The sequence below is a fragment of the Teleopsis dalmanni genome, chromosome 1 (genome assembly GCF_002237135.1).
Source record: "Teleopsis dalmanni isolate 2A chromosome 1, ASM223713v2, whole genome shotgun sequence".
NCBI classification, from domain to species: domain Eukaryota; kingdom Metazoa; phylum Arthropoda; class Insecta; order Diptera; family Diopsidae; genus Teleopsis; species Teleopsis dalmanni.
The window spans coordinates 123,175,820-123,183,519 of NC_051846.1; positions in this window are offsets into that span (position 1 = coordinate 123,175,820).

Below are 7,700 nucleotides of genomic sequence, written 5' to 3' on the forward strand. Positions count from 1 at the left end.
ACTTTTTGGGAGTTCCGTTATTAAGCAAGAAAAAAGTTGGTGTAGAAGGTTTAAAGGGGGTATCTGAGTTAGAGGTACAGTCGTTTAGTTTAAAAGTTACTGCTGATCCACATGAGCTAACTAAGCAGCAGTTATTAAAGTTGAACTTAACATAGTAGTAAAGAAATTTCCGTCATTCAATGAGCTAGGTTTAGGTAAGACATTGTTGGAAACACATATTATTGAAGTTCGAAATGAGCATCTTCCTGTAAAGCAACGACATTATCCTATCTCTCCAGCAATACAAAAATTGATGTACGCATAATTGGACCGCATGTTACAATTGGGTGTTATTGAGGAGAGTAATATCAGTTGGAACTCACCGGTGACATTGGTCATAAAAGGAGACAAACACCGGTTATGCCTGGACGCACGTAAAGTGAATGACCGCACTATTAAAGACGCTTACCCTTTACCGCACATAGAAGGATTGCTTAGTCGACTACAAAATACAAGATAAATCGAGAGAGAAAACGGCCTTCAGGGTGTGTACGGCCTTTGGGTTATGTAATGCTGCCCAAAGAATGTGTCGGCTAATGGATAAAGTGATACCATCTGCAATACGTGAAAGTGTGTTCTTCTATGTAGATGATTTGTTAGTATGTTCCAAAGATTTTGAAAGCCATATGCTGATGAATGAAAGAGTGGCCAACTGTTTGAGAAAGGCTAGTCCGACAATCAATGTCGAAAAGAGTAAATTCTGCTTTAGGAAAGCAAAATATTTAGGGTATGTTGTAGGAGATGAGTGTTTAAGAACGGATCTAGAGAAAGTCGAGGCCATGACTTTGTTCCCGGAGCCAAAGACAGCTAAACAACTTCGAAGATTCTCAGGAATGACTGGATGGTACCGTAGGTTTATCAAAGACTATGCTTCAATAGCGGCACCATTGCACGGATGTCTGTCGAAAGAGCTATTAAAGAAATTTACCTTGTCTGAGGATGCAAAAATAGCTTTTGCACAACTAAAGGAGAGCTTAACAACGGCATCTGTATTAACGAATCCAAATTTTGAGCGACCGTTCTACATACAGTGTGACGTCCTATTGCATATATGTCCTCTAAGTTGAACAAAGCTCAACGCAACTATAGTATTACGGAACTAGAGTGCTACGCGGCAGTACTCAGCATCAAAAAATTCAGAGCATACGTTGAAGGTTTACCGTTAACAGTAATAACAGATCGCGCCAGCCTTAAATGGCTGATGAACCAAAAGCATCTGACAGGCAGGTTGGCTCGTTGGAGCTTGAAGCTACAAGCATTCGATTTTAGGATTGAACATAGAAAAGGTACGCAAAACGTAGTCCCAGATGCACTTTCGCGCGTTTTCATGGAGGAAGTGGTAGTCTCAGATAGGAATTTAAGTATAGATTTACGGTCCTTGTCATTTAATTCGGTAGAATACAAAGATGTCATCAAAACCATAGAAGCAAAACAAGACCAAGTGACAGATCTCTGCGAGTCAGAAGGTTATGTCTATAAGCGAATGAATTTCAGCAGAGGAGATCCAATTCAAGAAGATAATGCATGGAAGTTGTGGGTACCAGCTGATATGCAAAGTTCACTAACTGAACGGGTGCATGCTTCACCTTCCTCCGGACATGGCGGACTTCTTATAAGAAATTGTGAGGTGTGTAATGGTTCTAAATCTTTAAGTAAGATTCGTAAGCAGCCAATGGGGGCATAAATGATATCAGAAAGTCCCTTCCAAAGACTGTATATAGACTTTATGGGGCCGTATCCCAGAGAAATAAGTAAAAGCTTTTGTTTTTTTATGTCATTTGTTTTGGTTTGTAAGATCGCGATACCGAAAAGTGAATGAAGGGCATCATGTTTAGTTGGTTAGGTATTTTCTAGTGTTTTTGAAGTTGGCCAGTAGTATGTGATGGTTTATAGTTCATTACAACTAAATTGAAAAAAAAAGAGGGAAAGAAAGAAAACAAAAACAAAAAAAAAGAAGAAAATGAATTATAATAAAGAATTAGGACAGTATATGCAGTTTCAAACTTTAGGATATATATTAGTTATAGCTATTAGTTATTAGTTATTACCTCCCTATTTATAGTTGGTAAATGGATAGAAGAAACAAAAAATAAACAAAAAAAAGGAAAATATATATGAAGAGAATGTAGTTAATCATTGAATTATAGGTATAGTTTATTTGTTAGTTACTTAAATGAATAGAAATAAGTCATGGCATGTTTTTTTTTGTTGAATGTCAGCAGTAGTATTTGATAACCATGAACCCAAACCCAAAACCGGCGAGCATACCGGGCTTGCCACCATGTCATGGAGGGCATTTAAAATTACAGGTCAAACCATCTAGGCTGACACAACAATGTCAACGAGTTTTTTTAAGAAACGTCAAATAAGAAAACACCCACAGGAAATGTCTAGAAATAGTAAGGATTTGAGAGGACAATTTAGGAATTCGCAGATATATGGAAGGGTGATGAGAGTTGAAATTTTTATTTTTTCTTGTGTTTTTGGTTGCATGTAGGGATCCTATTGTAGTTTACCGTTTTGAGATTGAAGTTGAGTAAGGTATTTTTTAGAGTTGGGTTTCGAATCACTCTAATTCCCGCGCAAATAAACACTTTATATACTCCAATGAGTAAATCGATATTCGAATCGGTAAAAAACTCAAATATAGTAACACAAACTCTTGCACACGAAAGCACTACATTAAATAAAAGCTCTTCATTGTTGATGAGTAAAAGCTCCTCAAATACTGGCAAAGGGACAACTTTGCAAACTGATATTGATCGATATATTTTTATTAACAAAAGATCAGAATCTGTAATTACAAATCAAACAGCCCAAACTGATAATTGTCAATTAAATTCCATAATGGAATCGCTTGGCAACACTAAATTAAAAACTGCTCCAATTTGGAGTACTCAATGCAAGACACCAGAATTAACTGAAATGCAAAAAGTTATAGGTTTTAAAAAAAATGAAACAATAAATTGCAAATTAGCAATTGGCAGTAAAAATACAAAAAAAATAATAATAACAACGATTCCCAAAATAGATTCGCAATTCTAAGTGATGAAAGCGATAACAAAAATATCGGAATGAAAATAGTAAATTCAGCTAAACCACCGCCAATATTCTTAAGAGAAATGAGTTCGAATGAAACAGTAAAATTACTGTCAAGCCTAATAGGCAAAAACAACTTTTTTATTGCTCCACTTAAAAAAGGTAAAATATTTGAAACAAAAATACAAGTGTACAAAGAAGACCACTTCTGACAAGTAGTTAATGATTTTAAGAAACGCAACAAGAAATTCTACTCTTATCAACTAAAATCTAGTATAGTAATAATCAAAGGAATCAGTGGCGACGAGTGCCCTATCCGTAAGGGTGTGCTGCTCTTTTATAATGTTGATTTTACATGTACCACTTAAATTAAAATATATGAGATGTTTTATTATATTACTATATTATATTAGACAACAATATATTCGCAATATTATATTAACAATTCATTAACAAAATAACATATTAAACAAATTAAATTAATAATTTATATATAAATTTAATATTATATCAATATTACTTACTTACTTACTTATGTGGCCATAACAACCCGTTACCGAGTTTCGGCCTGACGCAGCATGTCTCCCCAGGCGCCTCTGCTGCGTGCGCGCCTTCTCCAGTCTCGTATATCAAGTCCAGTTAGTGCTCCCTCAACTTGATCACTCCACCGGAGATACGGTCTACCTCTACGTCTTCTTCCGCCAACTACTGCTTCAAACACCTTTTTCGCCGGAGCGTCTTCATCCATTCTCACGACATGACCAAGCCAGCGAAGCCGCTGGATGTTAATGCGCTGAATTATATCAATGTCGTGATAAAGCTCGTACAGCTCTTGGTTCATTCTAATGCGGTAGTCGTCACCAACTCGTAGAGGACCAAAGATCTTATGAAGCACTTTTCTCTCGAACACTCCCAGTGCTGCTTCATCATTCTGTGATAATGTTCATGCTTCTGCGCCATACAAAAGCACAGGGAGGATGAGCGACCTATAGAGCGTAAGTTTCATTTGTCGAGAGAGAGCTCTACATCCCAATTGCCTACTGAGCCCATAGTAGCACCTATTAGCAATGGTGATTCTTCGTCTGATCTCCATACTGACACCATTTGTATTCGTTACGGCGGTGCCAAGGTAGATGAAATTCTTGACAGATTCGAAAGTATAGTCGCCAGCCACTAGCCCGGTGTCCGAGCGACGCACATTTCTACCAGTAGCCGACATATACTTCGTTTTTCCCTCATTCACCGCTAAACCCATTCTAGCAGATTCCTTTTCGATAGCAGCAAAAGCAGCTGTAACATCACGCTTGCTACGCCCAATGATGTCAATGTTGTCGCCGTAAGCAAGGAGCTGGACACATTTGTAGAATATTGTTCCATTACGATGAACACCTGCTCTGCGCATGATCACTTCCATGACGAAATTGAAGAGGTCACATGATAAGGGATCACCTTGTCTGAAGCCTCGCACGGTATCAAAAGGTTCAGAGAGACTCGATCCTACCTTGACGGAGCTACGGGTATTACTCAGCGTCATTCTGCAAAGTCGAATTAATTTTGCAGGGATACCGAGCTCAGACATTGCGGCGTAAACGTGATCCCTAATGGGGATCGAAAGCTGCTTTATAATCGACAAAAAGGTGATGAGTGTCGATGTTATGTTCGTGGGCTTTTTCCAGGATTTGTCGCAGTGTGAATATCTGATCAATGGTGGAGCGACCAGGTCGAAAGCAGCACTGATAAGGTCCAATCAGTGAGTTGGCATGTGGCTTCAACCTTTCACACAGTACAGTTGAAAGAACCTTGTACGCGACAGGTATCAGGCTAATCCCGCGATAGTTGGCGCAAATCGTCGGGTCACCTTTTTTCAAGACAGGACAAAGGCTACTGAGATTCCAATCGCTGGGCATACTTTCATCTAACCATATTCTGCAGATAAGCTGATGCATGCACCCTATCAGCATATCGCCGCCGGCCTTGAACAATTCAGCAGGCAGGCCATCTGCGCCTACCGCTTTGTTGTTCTTAAGTCGCTGTATAGCAACACGCACTTCGTTATGGCTAGGTGGTGGAATTTCAACATCATCATTTTCGATTGGGGATACAGAGGGCATTTCTTCAATGGCAGAGTTGATGTTATCATCGCCAGATAGTAGTTTGGAGAAATGCTCCTTCCATACTTTCAGTACATTCTGCGTATCTGTAACCAGATTACCATTTTCGTCCTTACAGGTTGATGCACCAGGCTTAAAGCCTTGAGTCAGACGGTTGACTTTTTGATAAAATTTACGGGCATCATTCCTATTTCTACACACCTCGATTTCCTCTCGCTCGCGCCTTTCTTGATCTCGTTTCTTCCGTCTGAATAGGCACCTCTCTACCTTCCTCATCTCCCGATATTGTTCATGCGCAATATCATGCACAATTCATTATATCAATATGGAAGAAACAAAACTTTTCACATAATTCTCGTAACATCAAAGCAATTTTTTTCAAACAAAAGAGTTTATACTTGGAAACAAACATGTTTATTAGGGTGCCATTAAGGTATATGGGCAATTTTTTTTTCGTAAAATCGGTTGACAGCACCCCCCAGATCGGTTCATTTTACTAAAAAAATAATCTGTGTAAAATTTTAGTTCAATTGGATAAGTGGAAATGGTACCCCAAGAGCCTCAGAGATTGGGAAATAACGATTTTTTTGCATAAAATTCATTTTTGATTGCTTATATCTCCGACATATTTAATTTTATATAAATACTGTCTTTCTAAAAGTTATAGATCTATTAAAAATAAACAATTTACTCATATAAAGTTTTTCTGTATTTCTAATAGTTATTGAATAATACAAAAAAAAAGTTGAAGTCACCCGATTGCTAGGTTTGAAAGTACTATGAATGTAATTGTCCGCTTCAGCTTTACAAAAAATTTAATATTTATAAAAAAATTTAAAATAAATTCAATATATCTAAAATTTAATCTTTCTAATAATAAAAAAGTACTAATTCTAGGTTTGACCGACATAATTTTTATTATTTTAGTTAAAGTTGCTGGAGCAAAGTATCCTTATTACAACTTGGAAAAAGACGGCGGTAATCGTTAACAATTTTAGTATGTACTGTTTTCGATTCTCCTTTTTTGTTAAAATTGAATTATAGTCCAGCATTAGTTTCACTCCTCGATATGTCGTATCGTTTACTACTTTCAAGCTTAAAAGTTTTCAAAATGGCTTTCAAGCCATTTTGTGGGGCATATTTTTATGAAGCCATCGCACAAATTGAAACGATTAAAAATGTTTTTAGTATTTTTGTATACAAACTGTTCAATTGCCTTTTCGACGATTTCAGTTATTTTTGCGGGATCTATTGATACTCTCCTGACATTCTTGTCATCACTATCTATATTCAAATTTGAAACCATCTTTTTCTTTGTCTCAGGTGATATATTTAAATCCAAAAAATCAAAATGAACAAGCTTTGAGCTTAAATACCAAATATAATTTTTTGATATTGACTGAGAATAGAAGGAAGATTAAAATCTTGAAAATGAGCTTTGTCTGATGACAAAACATTAAACTATACTTCAACATACACTTTAGTAATAAATATACATATACAAAGAGCATTTTCTTCTTCTGTAGATAATTTGAACTCTTTCCGTAATAAAAATATTTTTAATACATGCATGGCTTTCGTCATCCATCTTGCATGATGTATAGCTCCAGGAGTTCCCTATAATCATCTCTTGGTTGGTTATCCTTACGAATCTTATAAAGGAAACGAATATTGAAAGAAGGCATCTCGGTAACACTTTTTAATGTAATCTCTTTGAATTAATCCATACGATAAAATATTATAAATTTCACTTCGCATTCCAATGAATAATACAGAAACTTACTTATGTACAAGGTGAGATGAAAAAACTGCAACCAACTTCAGACTGCTGTCATTTCTAAACCGCTCGTCCCACAGCTGTCAGATTTATTCTAGTGACAGCTCATTATATTGTTTACAAGCGCACAAAAGCATTTTGGTGGGAATTTTTCAAAAAAAAAGTTATTTGTGATGGAATTCAAGCGTGATAGTGTGATTGCTTTGCATTTGGCTGGAAAACCACAAGTGGCTATCGTTAGAGCCCTCCAGCATTTAGAAGTGAATAAATGTTTTGTGTCTCGTACCATCGCTCGTTACCATGATACTGGTAGCGTAGCCCGACGTCAAGGAAGTGGACGAAAAAAAACAGCAACATCGGCAGAAATGGTTCGAAAAGTGAAAAAGCGAATTGAACGAAATCCGCGTCGCAGTGGACGAAAAATGGCTCGTGAGCTGAACATATCGCAATATGCCATTCGGCAAATATTGAAAAATGAGCTTGGACTAAAGCCATTCAAGTTCCAAAAAGTGCAAGATCTTACTGATGCGCAAAAAAAAGTTAGACTCGAAAAAGCTAAAGAGTTGTTTCGCTTGGCCGAAAGTGGTGAACTGCCGAATTTGGTTTTCTCCGATGAGAAACCATTCGTTATCCAGCAGTTTGTAAACAAACAAAATGATCGTGTTTACTTGCCAGAGAGGTCAGCTGAAAATTTGCAACTTCGGTTGGCCATCACAACTCAAAAGCCGGCCATG